This window comes from Leuciscus leuciscus (genome assembly GCF_965113295.1).
Source record: "Leuciscus leuciscus genome assembly, chromosome: 22".
Taxonomy (NCBI): domain Eukaryota; kingdom Metazoa; phylum Chordata; class Actinopteri; order Cypriniformes; family Leuciscidae; genus Leuciscus; species Leuciscus leuciscus.
Window position 1 is genome coordinate 17,010,721 of NC_138746.1, and position 17,588 is coordinate 17,028,308.

General features: G+C 39.1%; 1 protein-coding gene across 3 annotated transcripts in view; it reads left to right on the forward strand.

The window, feature by feature from the left end:
• Positions 1-17,588, forward strand: part of zmiz1a (zinc finger, MIZ-type containing 1a) — a 133,318-nt gene that overhangs the window by 29,102 nt on the left and 86,628 nt on the right. For 2 of the 3 annotated variants that reach the window (XM_082153141.1, XM_082153145.1), the window contains one exon: positions 9,062-9,185. The gene's annotated coding sequence lies outside the window, so the exon portion shown is untranslated. Of the gene's footprint in view, positions 1-9,061; positions 9,186-17,588 lie in introns of those variants that run through there. The other variant, XM_082153143.1, reaches the window with a different exon arrangement.

The following is a 17,588-nucleotide window of genomic DNA, read 5'->3' on the forward strand; positions in this document are numbered from 1 at the left end:
GAAGAACCAAACTGGGCTTAACAGGTTCTTTAAATGGTAGTGGTGCTATATAGCACCTTAACCACCGCAAAGAACCGCTGAAGAACCATTTTTTTTTAGTGTGTACTTGCAGCTGTTTCATTAGAATGAAATTAAAATAATGTGAATTTAAGTGACCAAACATAACTGTAACAGTTCAGGGAAGGAGGCGGACGTTAAACATAACATTAATTGTAACTTTAATTGTAAAATATGCATAAACAGCAAAACAAAAGGACCGGCAGCGATTTAAAAAAAAGCAACGTAAAACGTCCCAGGCTCTCAGCTGCGCCCTGCTTCATACCACAGTAACATAAAAAAAACTTTAATACTTTAACGCCTTTATTATTTTGAATAAGCGACCTCTAGCTGTGAAACTTGCACACTGTGCTTTTAACCCTCTTGAAGTAAAAAGCAATTGGATTTGCACTACATTGTTGGACCTGGATCATCCAATGTAGCAAATTATCACATTTTGTTGAGAAAACAGTGAAAACACTGTCTTCAGTTGCATCTTTTTATAGTAAATAAGTGTGTGCACAATGAGAAGTGTTATACAGAAGTGCTTTATTGAGTTGTCTATGTATCCATATAAGTGTGCTCTTTATTATCTCTGGCTTGTCTCAGTGGGTGATGTGTTTATGTATAAGTGTCTGCAGCTGTTTTGGTGTGTGTGTCAGGCTCTTGGGGGCCACTGGGAGTTGTGACATGTGTGGTGTAATAATAGATGAGTTTTTGTGATCCAAACAGCCTGCTCTGCTCTGTGACTCACTGTAGCTGGGCCTGAGGTCTGGACTTGCATCATCACTGGGATCCGCTGGGCTGTCAAGAGCACACAAGGGATTCGGCTCTGTCCGTCAACCATGAAAATAGAGCATTTCATTCCCTATATTTTTTTTGGTTTTGTTTAAAAGCAATCCTAGCACAACTAGCAGAATATCCTAACTGCATTTCTTCGTAGTCTGACAGTAGTCCAGCTGATTTTTCTAGTAACAAACTTTTTTTTTTTTTTTTTTTTACAAATGCGTTGAAATATCACATTGTTTCATTGTAAACAACAGGAAACAGAGGGAATATTTTTTATTGTGAAAGTGCCTTTCCCAAATCTTGAACCTAGATTTCATTTTGTAATGTGAAATGTGACCTAGCACACAAAATCGAGTTGCCATGTTGTCTTTTTGGTGGCGTTAGTGAGAATTTTTTGCTGATTGTTGAAATAAGCTTAATTGTAAGTGTTTTAGAGTGTTTTATAGAGCGTTTAATTTTTTCTAGTGCTCTGTTCTTCCCCTGTGGCAACATGCTTCCATTTAGACCCTGAAATGAATTATATTTACTGTTTGAAGGAAAGGATGTTATTGTTCATCTCAGACAAGCAGCGGTTGGGTTTGAACACACTCAGTCAGACCACTGTAATGTGTCTGACCTTTTGTTCCCATTGACGGATGAGGTATTGGCTCAAAGGAAAATGAGATATTTCCAGCGTTCCCTTTGACAGGCATACAAATGAACGAATCAAACAGCGTGATTCCACTTAGACGGATCAGTATTCTGGCATTGTGAGCAAGAGATCATCAAGCTTCATGGAGTATGTGAAAATTCCGCTTTAAAGATTTCTTGGGAGAATTTGTTTTTTCTCTTTTTTTGTTCCTCTCCATGTGAGTGTAGGGTGAACTATTGCTTTAGTTATTCCATATAATAGCTCAATGTGCTTTATGTCTTTATATTGTCAGTTGAGGGGCTGCTGCTATCATCAGTCACTCTGCCCTTGATTAGACCTCCGACATCCCCCTTGAGTGTTGTTCATAAAGACTCGCGCGTGAATGAGCACATAGCTCAAGGATACGTCCGGATTCCTGTACTACATTTCAGAGTATGTTCTGAACTTGATTTCAAGTATTGAAGAAGTATGTGCTGTAGTATGCAGGTGTGTTGTTAATACACTCCTGGACATTCAATATCGTTCAAAAGTTTGGGGTCAGTAGGATTTTCTTTAAAGCAATTCATATTTTTAACAAGGATGCATTAAATTGATCAAAAGTGACAGTAAAGACATTTATATTGTTACAGAAATATTATATTTCCAATCAATAAATGCATTCCTGTGATCTTTCTATTAATCAAAGGATTCTTAAAGTATCATGGTTTCCATAATTATATTTAGCAGCACAACTGGTTTCAACATTGATGATGATGATCTTCTTGAGCACCAAATCAGCATATTAGCGTAAGTTCTGAAGTATCATGTGACACTGACAACTTTGCCATCAGGGATAAATTACATTTTAAAATATATTCAAATAGAATATAGTTCATTATCTTAAATTGTATTATTATTTCACACTAATTATTGCTGTTTTTACTGGTTCTGACCGACCTCATACTTTTGAATGGTAGTATTCTTCTGACAGTATTCCACCTTTTTTTTGTCTTTTCAAACATGATGGTTTACGAGCTGAGGATCCATCATATTTGAAAACTGTCCACTGGTTTCACACTTCAGTAAATGCAGTATGTCATCCAGGTATTGTTCAACCGCTATATTATTATCAACACTGAGTTACGTAGATCGTCATTTTCGAGCACTGCTATTTGAACACTGAAGTATGGATATTCGTAGACTAGTTTTGTTTTGTCTGATCGTGTTTTGGTTTATATCTAGGCTGTGTGTATCTGACTGTTATCCCCCAAAACAGGCTAAAGACAGTTTGGAGTACTTTCCCAGTCATTCATTCCAATCTGCTTCAAAGAAGCTTATACGAGCTTTGCTGAATGGCTTCCCCGAATGGGCAGATTTGCAGGGAACTGAACAATCTACAAGCAAATGAATGATTTCAAGAAAAGCCTTCTTTCTAATAACCAATATATGAGATGCTGTGTGACGTATCTTGATCAGGTTACTAATGCAGGAAAATGAATCGTTAATCAAGACACTGGGGAAGTGTGCTCAGCATGAAGCAAATTACCTGGATTAGCATAGCAAAACGCTGCATAATGTACCTTTACCACGATGTGGAGTCTCAGTGAGAGAGAGATGCCTCTGTTAATTACAGTAGCGGTAAACAGAATGTGAATGTGACAGGGCTAAATGGAGCTGAGAGAATGGAGAAGCTAAAATGGAGTCTGATTTTTATATTCCCGTCATGTTTGTTTTGAATTTGCTGCTTGAAACTCTGACATTTGACTCAGTATGCATGATGTCTAAATGGATGCGATACATAGTCATCAAGATAACAGAGGATCAAATGGTTCTCTTACTTCTCAGGCCAAGAACCACCTTTGAATCAGAACATCTAACTACAACCAATTTTCCTTGTAATTTTTTCTCAGCTTTGAACAAATTGAAATCTCTCTGAGTGCAAATTTAAGGCCCGTGAGCCACAGTCAAAATACAATTATTATAATTTTTTGTTCAATATTAATATTTCTGTATTTATAGTGATAGTTCACCCAGAAGTTTTACTATTTAAAACAAAAATACCATTTACTTGCACTCATGCTGTTCCATCTTTATTTGACTTTTTCTTTTATATATTTTTTGCTTTTATCTTTTCTTTTTTTCCCCCCATACAATCAAAGACAGTGAATACTTAGAGGACTGTCAAACTACACAATGACAACAGAGCAACAAAAACAATGTCATAAATTTAGTTTATATGTGTGTTTTTCCAAGTCTTCTTAAGCCATATGATGGAGGATTTAGGATGCTGTTTGTCCATTTATTTGATGGATGTGCTTTTCTGTAAGATGTTTTGATTCCAGCAAAATTTGAAAGAAATTTAAAAGAGCATTGATTTGTAGATATTGTCTTCATTTTACATGATGGACTGTCCCACAAATATAGGGTTTGATGTTTATAAATGCACGTCCTTACAAACATCTATCATTGCAACCACAGTTTCCACTAAATTACCATGTGGTAGATATGTGGTAACTTGCTATTAGCCGCCACTGTCATTCAAAAAAAGAAATGTAAACAAAATGACAGAAGGATTCTGAAATGGTTGTTTTATTGCTTGCAGGATATTTCATATTATTTGGGTTGTAAGAATAACTGGAGTTATTATGGTATTTATTACATATGATTACCATGGTAGTTTTTTGTGTGATTATGTGTGGGTAATGCGCGTGACGTTATTGTGCAGCTCCTTTCAGAGCGACGGTCTTTTCACACTGTTGACAGATATAGGTCACTTAAACATGAATGTGAGTTACTATCAAGACCAAAACAAAAAGACATGTGAACTTGGACTCTGACAGATATTTGAAAGTATTATGATTAAATGTAGCATTTATCTTTTTAGCTTACAATTTCATCATCTGAATATTTTCGACACATCTTACTGATTTACAAAAAAATTGAAAATCATATTTGTGTCTGCGAAAATTATTCAGTTGTTTAATATTACAGTAGTTGAGAATGTTAAAACTCTTAACAAAAAAAGCAAGGTTCTTTCTGTTAGATGCTTGCTTGTCTTTGACTGGTTACTGCAAGAGCTACCTAGCATCTGAATAGGCCTTTTTCTGACTGGCATGAACATCTGGCCTTGGTATTGTATGCATTTCTGAACAGTTATGCTTTTATTGCAACCAGTACTATTTCACTTGAAGTCTGTTTGTGCGCAGATATTTGAACCAAATGGTTTTTACGGGGAGAAGACGGCATCATTAAAGGGAAAGTGTATTATGTCCGCACCACTTAGCATTAATAATGACTGTTTTCAAATAAGTTTCCTGAACACGACCTCTGTCTTTTATTGGTTGATGAACAGATAGTTCCGCTCCCAAAGTCACCTGATTGGCTGAGCCAGCGTTGCTGTTTTGGTCTGGTAGGGATTCACAATCAAACAAACAGAGCAATGTTTGATAGTGCCGCATGGGATTCATCCTGCAAATGTCTTGTTTATAGTTGTCTCTGCATATTAAGCTGGGAAAGTATTTTAACACTGAAAAAAATAACACTCTTCAGCTTTAAGTGAATGCTAGTTTAATGGCACATTTTTATTAAACTTATCAGATAGATTTTTTTTTTTATTATTATATTTTTTGTTGTTGACATTTGGTGTTTTAAATGGATCTCTAAACCAAAGTAAATGAAATGTTTTAATCAGATCATGCCTGAATATCTGACGTTCTACAGCACTAAATGCTATTACAGTGAGCTGCAGAAGTGGCTACACAACAGAAGGACTGCAGTGTTTGCTTTCTGTTATATCCTAAGGACATTTTAGAAATGACCAATTAGAGGGAACCGTGCCCAAATTGTTTCAATTGTTGACATTTACTCTGGAGCTCCAGTTGATGATATCACTGATTTGGGAGCGAGGTGTAACGCTTGACCTGTTTGTTTTTGGGTGGGAATAGTTTTCCTCAGCTAATTTCCCTCTGATAAGTATCTGACAACCCATAGTGTGGCACATTATCTCCGGCTGAGGAAAATGGTTTCTTCAGAGTGTGAATTGATTTTGCTGGATGCCCATGCGATGCGGCACTTCAAAATGCTCACTGTTTTTGCAGCACCTCAAAATGCTCATTCTTTTTTATTTTTTTTATTTAAACAAATTTATTTGCATTCTCTATTTGCATGTAAATGATCAATTATTGCTTTTGGCAGGGTTCTGCCACCCGACTCTTGTCTGTAGTGAGGAACTGTACTGTTTCACCTTAACAAATGATGTTTGCACTCCCACCCCCCACTTCCATTCGTAATTATCAACTGTTTGCACTGCTGGCTACATTGATTTTTCTTTCTTTCTTTCTTTCTGCATGTCATGACTCAACATTTATTAGTCTGTTTAAATTGAATTGAGGGTGTGTTATGTGAAAACGGCTGGTTCTTTCAGAATTATGGCTGAATTTTCGAATGCAGAGAATTCCGTGCATGCAGGAGCGTGTCGTCTAGTGCAGTTCACGGCATTTAGAGGATGGAGAAGGGTCATGGTTTTGAAGGGTTGAAGAAGATCCGTGGAATTGTGCAGGGTTGACAGACATGCACACAAGAGCACAGATGTTAAAAAAAAAAGTATAGGGATGTCATATCATCTAAATGAAAAACCTGAATAATTTCAAAATTATGTAATATTTTAATATGATTGTATACATACACACGTGCATGCATACATATTAAATTATTTGATAAATCCATATAATACTGGGCCAAAATTGTATTGTTTAAGCCATATATTATAAAGTAACAGATAATTGTATGGTTAACTGAATTTTATTAAATGCATTTGTTTTTTCCTCATTGCGGTCCATGACTTTGTCAGAACAGGCATGCAAGCAGTTGAGAGACATTTTGTACAGTGTTTGCGAAAAGGACTTGTTCCTAGCACTCCATAAAGAGTTATCACAGAGGATCGACACATTTGAAAAGCATACCGATGTTTGCTCTGTATCAGTAACAGTATTGACACTTCCAATAATCTCTCATTTTGAAACGCATGCTATTACTCTGGAATATTTTAAGGGTTATTTGAAACCTCGTTGAGAAACAGTTGATACTCAATATCAGGTCGATTTGCCTTAGCTCTGTTCTTTCTTCCTAGATCTGCACATGAAACTTGATTGCAGATATGCACCAAATTTTCCACTACATTTATTTTCTCATGAATGTTTGCATATTTCAGTGATTGCCTTCTAGTGGATTCAAATATGCAGAAATGGCAATCTTCCTCTTCTGGAATGAAGCATGTACTCATTTCACAGCCTCTAATTGCTTTTCTGTAAAATGGTCAATTGTTCCACTTGCGCAAAGACTAAAGTAGATGCTAAAGTGGAATCCTTGCTCTGATCATTCATATCGGTATATGATGCAAGTTTACTCATACAGGTAAAACAGAATTACTTAAGTTTATTGAAATGACTACCTGAATTTGATCACTGACCTGTTCTAAAATTGTTGCTTTGTTGCCATGGTGTTGCTTTATGTTTGCTGATGTGCTCTGAATGGTTTTTAACATGTTGCTATGTGGTTGCTAGGGTCTGTTGGGGATTTGTAGGTGGTTGCTTATAGAGTGCTGAAGTGATTTGTAGTTTTTGTAGGCCGAAACTCAATTAAGTTTTTAGCACTTCATCATCCGAAAGTCAATGGGTTTTCTGAATGGGTTTTTGGTCAATGCCTGAAATAAGGTCTGTGGTTAACAACTTCAAGATATTTTCACGCTTTGTTCTACGGCATAAAATACGAAATAAAATACCTTTACGTTTTTAAAGCTGTCACATGTCTTGATATAAAGTTGGTGGCTAAATTGTACTACAGGGGTTGTTGAGGACATTAAACATCATCACACCAATCAGGTGAACTCATCTACTCAGTCTGCTTTTCATTGCCTTTATAATTAGACACTTGCAAACTATTCTAACTCAAACTTTCAGGGAAAATGTTTGGTAACACTTTAGTTTAGGGTTTAATTCTCACTATTAACTAGTTGCTTATTAGTTGCTTATATAATGCATATTATTAATATATTGGCTGTTTATTAGTACTTACAAAGCACTTATTAATGCCTTATTCTGCATGACCATATTCTACATCCCTAATCCTACCTAAACTTAACAACTACCTTACTAACTAATAATAAGCAGTAATTAGAAGTTTGAGGCAAAAGAATTGGACCCTAAAATAAAGTGTGACCAAATCATTTTTTTTTTATCATGACTGAAAGAGTCAGAAAGCATGTGCCATGGTGTAGTTCATTTAGCTTTTTACTTCTGCCGATTGTATTTAGGCATCAAGATTCAAAAAGGTTGTGTTCATTGGTGAAGATAATCATGATGAACAAAACATGTAGGCCTAAGACTCAAACTTTTTTTTGATACAGAGCTTATTTTCTGCAATAATCCAAAAGCCAGTAGAAAAAGGTTTTGTAGGTTTTTGTTGAGGGAACAAAGGTGATGCTAAAATTTCGGGCTGGCCTACAAAACTCTATTGGCACAAGTGAAAAGAGCCCACTCCAAAGTCTCTATGATATTCTGGTCTCTAATTATGACGTTTGGGATTTTTAGTTAGTCTGATCATTTAGAAATGTCCAAATGATAAGCATGTCAAGTGGTGATGTGGATCCATTTTGGTTAATATGAGGTCCAAAAAACTGCTTGGAAGCAGCTGCTTAGAAACTTGGCTCTTCTCAGTATGTCTTCACTTTTGCAATCTGACCAGCACAACAGAGACTCTGTGTTCCTGTGTTCGCTCCATCGCGGGCATTGCTGCACATCGCCATTTGCTGATCCTGTTCTCAGCAGCTTAGGACGTATGTGTATCATGCTCTGAGAGATGTGGTGGTCGGCCATCCAATCCAGTTAGCAGCTATCCGAGCCGGGTACGATGAGAGGGCCCAGTCATTATCACTTGCACATTCATGCCACACATTACCGTCTGACCTTCACATCGCTGTCACTCAAAAAGCGGCCTCAGTACCCTGTCACATGCCAAGAAACCAAAGATTCTCCACCCTATCACTTATACAAGGTTAATAGCCGCTTAATTGGCTTACCTGGCAACGTGCAATCACTTGTGAGGTCGGTAAATTAGATTTGGTGCTGACACATACCACTCTACATGTTTATGGTGCTCTGCTCTCGCAGTTACACAAAGCATTGGTGTCCGTTTTTACCCTCTGTTTCTCTACGTCCTTACCTCTCGGCGAACTGTGAAGGAGCTCACCCAGCCGTTCAGGAAACGTATCATTTTAAATTGTGGTAACTGCTATATGTAATGAATTTTGGATTAGGAGTAACAAAGCGGCTCTATGATAACCTTTCGGAAGGATGCAGTTTGTAAGCAGAGGGGAAACGGGTTATAGCAGGAGTCTACTCCCAGACACCCCAGGGTGGCTGCGTTTGATGTCACTCTAGCTGAAAACTCCCCAGCGCAACACAAACAAAACATGCCGTACCAGACCTGTGCGGATACATCAGTAGAGCGGGAAATGTCATATCGTCAGGGGTGTGCGTGTGAAGTGAATTACTCTGGTTTGGTGAGTGTCCCTGGGAGGATACTCTAATTTCAAGCTGAAGGTGTAACATGTCTTTTATTTCTTCCCAGGTGCAGTGGACCCTAGTTTGGACGGGAGCTCGCAGAGGGACCTTCCCCACGGACTATATGAAGGGACGGGAGGGGAGGGGGAGGGGGGGCTGCTGACATTACTCCCAGCTTGAAGAACACACAGGTTGGCATGCCTTTTAAATCTGACATGTTGTTTTTACAATGTCATGAAGTTTATTGTTGTTCACTTTTAGTGGGTGTAAATTTAGTTGTTGTTCTTTCAGTATAGATCATTTAATGGCTTGCATTTTGTACCTTTTTGCATTTTGACTTGAAGGCAGTGTTGCTTACTGTGCCTTTTTTTTATCTTTCATACCGACAACCCCATTAATAAGGCTCAATACCCCTAGTTTGACACCAAATCTGACATGTGTTCCTTTTATCTCTGGGGTTAAGTGGAAAAATCATGAGATTACTTGCTATTGAATTATTAATTTGCCTAAATTTATTTTAGTCACAATTGTTGCTTTATGTTGGAGCTTTGACAGAGGGTTGGCACAAGGACAACCGCACTTTATATGTCTTTTGCAACACACTACTTTCTGTGCCGCAGCTTTCTGCATTTCTGCAGTTTATGTACGTCGTTCTACATATCAGCATCGTCTGTTAAAAAGAAATACTGGTTGACACCTATATTGACGCAAAAATGTTGATGAGATTTTCAAGTGGTCACTGCAAGTGTATGTAAATATGACTCCCATTGTCTCAAAAAGCATGACAAATCACCAAACAGTAACAGCATTTCAAGCGGCTTAGAACAAAATACGTAACATCTGGATAACGTTCGACCTTTGCACACTGTCCTCTGTACCGGCAGCGGGTCATTCTCGTCTTCTGCCATAAGCTGAGAGATGTTTACATATCCTGTACGATTATGCCTTTCATGAGAGCGTGGTGAGCATCGGGAACATGCTGGGTTGATTTGGCCAAATTGGAAGCCTGTGAGTAATATTCGGCAGAACAGAACCCGTGCTGGATGGACGTCTGGTAGTGTTTATGCGCAGGGTAGCTAGCTGCATCTGCACACAGAATGCCTCGTACCCTCAGGCCTCCAGCACCTGCATAATGGAACAACAGAGAAGAAAGAGAGGGGAAAGAGATCAAATGACAAGGGCTTGGGTTTCTCACTTCAAATGTTTCTTATTTTTTGACTTGCACCGGGAAAATATTTCCACGACCTCAGAGAGTTGCGCGTCGATATGATGGAGCGGCCTTGTCGCCGTTTCGTAAACATTTGTCTTATTGCGTGTTTGGCTGTTCTCCCCAAAAGCCACTCTTGGAAATTCATGGAGGAAAAACACATTTCTGTGAAACGATCGCAGGGTGCCTTACACAATGATTTAATATAGCTTTGTTTTTTTTTTTCCTTTCTCCCAGCTTTTTAGTCAGGGATTTGGGGAGGCGGGGGCAAGGAGGGAAATAAATAAATAAATAAATAAATAAAGGTGGTGGTTAATCTCGCTTAGTGCAGTGTGAACGCTGAGCAGTGCTGTGGCCTGACAAACATCTGCCTCACACACAGCCGAGCGGGATCAGCTAAAGCGATTAGCGCGCTCACGTCAGCCTGTGGAGACGGGTGCTTGTTACAAAAGCCAGAACACCAGCCTTTCCTCCCACACTCCACCTGGAACACTGACACTGCAGCGCAAGGACCGGCTTCACAAACCGCTAACTTTTCTAATACGCATATGCTCCTCTTTCTTTTTACTCTCTCTCAGAACTAAGCAACATGTAGCTCAGAGGATTGAGCAATCTGTCGTGGTACTAAAGCAGATGCTTATCACAGCCAGAGTTGTATCTGAAACTTCTTAATTAGCATATATGTAATGAAATATGCTATTCATTAAGGTGTAATTGTAATTTTACACTTGCTTTGTACCGAGACGGGGGCCTCGGTGTGATAACGGCTGACCTTTCCGTTGCTGTGTGTAAAGGGAGACTGTATCCTGCACATGCTTTTACAGTTAACCTCATTAAAGCAAAGGAGGGGCAATACTTCCTGAAAGGGGTCTCGACAGCTTTCTTTCACTTTTTCTCTTTTTCACTTAATTTCTCTTCTAAATGTTATTAATCTGCATTTTTCTTTCCCAGTAACATTTTTAAAACAAGATAAAGATATTTAAGATATTGAGACCTCTTCTCTTCTCTTCTCTTCTCTTCTCTTCTCTTCTCTTCTCTTCTCTTCTCTTCTCTTCTCTTCTCTTCTCTTCTCTTCTCTTCTCTTCTCTTCTCTTCTCTTCTCTTCTCTTCTCTTCTCATCTCATAAACTGTTCTACTTCAATACTCTTTGCCTTCCCTTTCCATTTCCCTCTCTTCCTTTTTTCTTCTCCCTTTAATCTTGACATCCAAGTTCTAGTGTCCCCAGCCGTGGCGAAGGCAGCGATGCTCTGTGTGAGGTTGACTTGGTTTTCCGCCCTCATTTTTCAACAATGTTGTGAATCCTATTATATTGTGTTGCTCCTCAAACAAGGCTAAGTGTCTCCTTGGTGATTTACTTTTTTTTGACAACAATTGATGTATTTATATATTTTAGAGTTTAATTTAAAGCAATAGTGTGTATTTTTGCTTTTCTCAGTTTTATACATTGCTCTGTTTGAGCAACCTGAAACTGCCCCCAAACTTACAATACTGGTTGAGCCAATTTAAGCTGTCCTTTTGACTGACTAGTGTTTGTTAACCATCATTGTTTTGGGGCGGAAATGACAAATTGTAGCTGTCAATTGTAGCCATCTCTTTTTCATCTAGACTTGAAGATGTTTTGCATTCCGAAGATACTTATGTCTTCATTGTCTCCCATACCACATAATATAAGCACAGTAAGAAATGACTTTGACAGTGAAGTTTTCTCTGGGCATGTGTACAAGCCACATGGTGTGTTTGATAAAGAAAAAGGATGTCAGCACTCGCAGGATTAGCTCACACCACAGGAATTAACATCCCAGCTCCTGTAGCACCCAGGATTTCACTTCTCTTTGATATCTAGCCTGCGCAGTTACGGGAGGAAAACGCATCTGAGAGGAGGAATACTCCCGATTCTATGTTTCTCTTTTCGATCTGTGGGAAGGTAGTCTTTACCTTTGTAAATTACTGTTTTCTCCGTTGATAATAGCGCAGCCTCAGCCAGATATAGCAGTGCTCTGAAACTGTATTTTTTCAGGCTAAAATCTACTGATACTTTTAGTATTTAAACTACAGTAAAGCTATCAATTTAAAATGTAGTTCGCTACTCTACAAGTTACTAAGAAAAAATAACCACAGGGGGCAATATCTTTAGATATAATTCAGGAGTTGGTAAGAAATATTATATTTATTTTATATTTATCTTATGCTCACCAAAGCTACATTTACTGAATACAGTATAAACAGTAATATTGTAAATATTATTACAATTTAAAAAAGTGTTTTCTTTATTAATATAGTTTAAAATGTATTTTATCCTTGTGATGACAAAGCTGTATTTTCAGCATCATTACTCCAGTCTTCAGTGTCACATGATCCTTCAGAAATCATTCTAATATACTGATTTAAAGGTACGAAACAAAGTTACTGCTGCTTCAATACATCAGCCTCACTCTGAAGCCCAATTTATACTTCTGCGTCGAACTCCCGCCGTAGCTACGTCGTAGGCTGTGTGTAGCACGCGTACCCTGACGTGCACCTCTCCAAAAATGTAACAACGCGTCAATTCTGCGCGGACGTAAGCACTGTGGTTGGTCTGCTAGAACCACTCCCTCGGGTTTCACATGTTCCTTCTTCGTGAGTAATTGCGCGTCAACGCGGACAACGACGCAGATGTATAAATTAAAAACAACGCGTTGCCTACAGCGTAGAGGCTCCGGCGTAGGTCCGACACAGAAGTATAAATCAGCCTTCAGTCAAGTAATACAGCTTTGCCAAGAATTGCCTATATACTGGCACTTTGTTGTTGTTAATGGAGGTTTGCCATCAAGTTACTTTACCTTTTTCTCCCCCATTGTTGGCTCAGATTAAGTTCAACACCCCTTTTGGATGGAAGGTGTTGAAACAAGCTGAAATATCCCTTCTACCCATGCCAAAAGTGCATTCATGAAGAGCACTGACTGTGCAATGCGGGACAGATGTGGGGATTCCTCTTGAAATATGTCTTTTGTGTGGAAGGGAAATTAAAGCTTAGGCTGGGATGTTCTTCATCTCACTTCTGGAGGTGAAGAGGCTGAGAATTGTGCATCTGTGTTGCGTTTACGCCAATGACAGCTAGCATCCTGATAGGGCTCAGTGTTTGACACCGTGCCAAAACTGATACACTGTTTCAGTGTAGCATACATTTGAGCGAGTCAGTAGCCTTGTAACCTATTGATTTTAGATACTTTTTTGGTTTTTGTGTATTTTTTGGAACTCGAAAGTTTCATTGTGATTTAGGTGGAAAAGAACGACTAGTGCATTATTAATCCGTTCTCTTTTTATGTTCCACTGTGGACATTAAACCCCAATTGTTTCACATTATGTTGTCATAGCAGTGAGAAATAAACTTTTCCTTTGTCAGCTACTCACCAGTAAAAACTAACATTTGAATCATTAAATGTACAGACGTGTATGCTGCCCTTAACAGGAAGCTATATGATTACAAAAGATGTTTTCTGTTGGCCTGCCAGGCCATGCAGCCATGATGAATGAGTGTAATATACAGTGCATCAAGAGTGGACACATGCATTAATGGCTCTCAATAATTTGAGCAATACATTTCAAATGCTACTTGCACTCAGGGGCTGATTGTTTCTGAATGATTTAATCTTGTTGAGTTGTCTCCCGCCCGTTCGTGTCAATAAACAGGAAAACAATGTGCTCATTTGAATAATATCACAAATTGTGTAGTTCCTGGCAGTCCCGGGCTGTGCAGTGTGAAGAGTGCCAGCCCTCGGGGTCTGAGTGAACAAAAACAAATCACTGCATTGCTTACACAATTACAAACCTGCGTACTATTCATCTGCACAGGATATGCGAATTACTTATCTGAATGCGTCTCCAGATATTATCACTAGCACACAGTGTTGCACAGATTGAGATGTATGAGATATAGGTTCTTGAAGCAAATCGGTGTGCATATGCATAAGAGGAATCTGGCTGGTTATTTGAATATAAAGATTGTCAAAGATTAGCTTCATATTATATATTGTCGAATTATAATATTACAGTATAAAATCTAAAATGAACCTTTTTTCAGTTTTTTTCCTTTTTCAAGAAGATTTAAAAAAAGAGCTGTTGGTTTGAATAAGACTCATTTACTCTGAATCATTCTGAGCCACTCGCTGAATTATTTTTTGGTATTCTTTGTACGTGTATTGTATTCATGTATTGGAACTGTCATCAGTGTAGCATTTATGTATTTTTTTATTTTTTTTTATAATCAAAAATATTCAACAATCTATCATTTGAAGTGATCCTTCGATTTGTTTTCCTTCAGACATCTAAAAAAAGTAATCTGGCTCTTAAATGTTTCATTTTTGGAGGCGGTGGCTTCATAGTAGTTGTTTTGGTTGTGGAGCCCTGGAAGAGCTTGAGCTTTTGGGGTGGAGACTGAACTCAAACAAAGCCTTGAGTTATCAGAACATACTGTCTCATCCAGCTGCGCTGATTATATGAATTCCTCTAATTTATTTGCTGGTGATATAGGGCGTTCACAATGTTGGTGTTGCTCTCTGACAAGACTATCTGGAGTTGATTTACGGATACAGTCTGTTGGATAGAAAATCTGAGGCCATTATGATTCTGCCCAGACCAACATTAAAAAGTGTATTTATTGCACTTCCAGTTTTTATGTGTGATCCGAAGCAGGCGGCTTGCCCCAGATTGGATGCTCTCATTTGACAAACCTCCATTTTGCTTGAATCTGACAGCAGTCATCTCAATGCATTACATCCAGCGTACGCATATGGCTCCTCCAATCATATATTTTCATTCTCTCCTTCCAACTCTGTGATCTTTATAGACTCCATAAAGAATGACAGATGTTTCAGGTTTCTTGGTTTCCCCCCACCCCAGACTCCCCAGGTTGGGTCTCGGTGACACCTTTTGTTCAAGGCCCCCAGAAGGACCTGCAGAGGTGGGGCGACGTACAGAGCTGCCGTAACAAAGCAATTAAAGAGCTGCGGTGATGGGGACATTTTATAGTATCAGAAGGATGTCAGAAGGAGGAATGTGGTAAGCATTTAAAGCAGCAAGCCATTCAAGATCTGAATGAAAATGCTCCCATCTCTAGCGAGACCTCCTGTAGCCCCACGCCTTCCAGAGGAGGAGAGCTTGAAAGACATCCAGACTGAGTTTAAGGCCTGTGTGCTCCTGGTAATGAAGCACAGAGAGGGAGGGAAGAGGCCTCTGGTATGTGTTTAATTAGCAGAGGGTCTAGCTAACTGACTATTAAACTCCTGATTACAGTGTGAAATTTCACTTAAATTAAGGAGTTCAAGAACTCTTGGAAATTGAAATAATGCCAGAAATAGGACAATTGCTCAAGTAGGTTGCTTACTGGTTCTTGGCTCTATGTTTCTACATTTTATATTATGTTATTAGATATACTTATTTTGTATATTAATATCGCAGATTTTTATATTTAATTCTTTATAAATGTAGTTCTATTATTATTAATAATAATCATTTATAAAAAAACATCTATTGATTTGGGATCAATATGTTCTACTTTGTGACATTATTTTCATTACAATTAAGCACATTTTATCTACAAAATCATTTCTGTAATGTGAAAACAGAATAACATTTTTTAATTAGTAAAATATTTATACTTAATTGTAGTGTTTTATGTTATGCCTTTTCATTTAGCAAAGAAAATTCTCAATGCATTATGTTAATTGAGATTTGGGGGGGGATATTTGCCTAATTATCGTAAAATCACTTTATGGTCCTAAAAATAGGCTTCATTTTCTTTTTGGGGTGAAACATGACTTGGATACTTTTTCGTAAGATTGATATGACCATTTAGAGTTTTGAAGCGAAGTTTAATTACATTACGTTTAGCTATAGAGGTTATATGTCACAAGCTATCTGTTGACATTCTCAGATATTTCGCAATGGCGCAAGCACAGTTTCAACTGTTTTGAGAGGCAAATAGCTGCATGACTGCGTGAGCTGCTGAAGATTGTTGTACCGTCCAGACCCAGATACCAGAGAGTGAGTTATTCCCTGCACCGTGACCTGATTAATTGAGAACGTCTGAGGTTGTCTGTGGGTTGTGTTCAGGCTCCAGTCGCCGCCCTAACCTCATCCATCTCAAATGCTTGTGTCTAAAGGTTGGCCTCCGAACGATGACCCCTCGCCTCAGCCGCAGACAAAAAGTCAGTGTGCTTAAGTTGATTGAATGAGAGAGAGCAAGAGAGTGAGCGCGGGATCAAGAGAGAAAGATAGCGCAGAGCGAGTGAGAGACAAAAAGAGGCAACATTTAGACAGCTGCACGCGTAGCGCCATGTATCCATGTCTGTCAAAGCAAGATATTTCTGTCTCCTTAGTGTGGCCCGCAGGCTGCCAAGCAGGCCATCTCGATGTCATCACCGTTACCCTGCTGTCATTGGCTAAAAAGGCCTGGCTGCGTGCGTTCCTGAAGAACAGCATGTGCTGGAGTTAAGGGCTCTGCTAGCCCAGACCTAATTGGAGTGCGTCAGTCAGGCAGCTTGACTCATCGAAAATTACTGGGAGCAGTGCGCTTAATAGGAAAGCAGAGAGGAATGACAATAAGATCATGATACCACCACATCCAATGGCAACGATCACATTCCAGGCCTGCAGTAGTTATATTTTAGGAGCTCCCCATGATAACCGTGTACGCGATAATAGGCGGTCACATGGCGTTCAGAATGAGCCCTGTCTTATAGATGCAGTCAAGGGTCCAAAAATAACACTTGTGCCAAATGCAAGTAAAAATTGGCCTTGGTGAGGACAAGGGGGGGTAACGGTAAATGTGTTTGTCCTGAATCATCACTGTTCAGACGACGAAAACAGTCAGTCACAGGTGATCCTGTGTGTGATCCTCCAATCCAGAAGGGGGCGCCCGTGGTAATGCAGCGCTGTTTACTAACCTCCACAACAGAAAAAAGCAGAAGAGGAAGAGACAAATAAAAATCATAGACAGTATATAAACTGGACACAGCGACCCCATAGGTTTCAACGGAGAAAAGTGAAGCAAATTAGAAGCACTCATTTCCTGATTGCCGAGCGAACTGCGCGGACTCAAACTGAGCTTGACGACGTGGATGTGACGTGAGCAGCCTGTCTGACAGTTGTAAGTCTTCTAGTAGCTGTGCCAAGAGAAATCTGAATCATTCCCTTCCGAAACTTGCAGAGACGGAGAGCGTGAGTAGGAGCTGTCCATGAGCTAGGAGCAGGAGAAACTTTATGACTCTCTATGGGCTTCAAGTTCTCCCTTGACTTTATCGGACTTTATGCCTCCACGTCCCCCCGATTGACTGCGAGCTTCTCCTCCTGTCTCTACGGTAATTTCCAGAGAGTCGCGTGGTTATGACGCAATCGTTAGCCTGTTTTT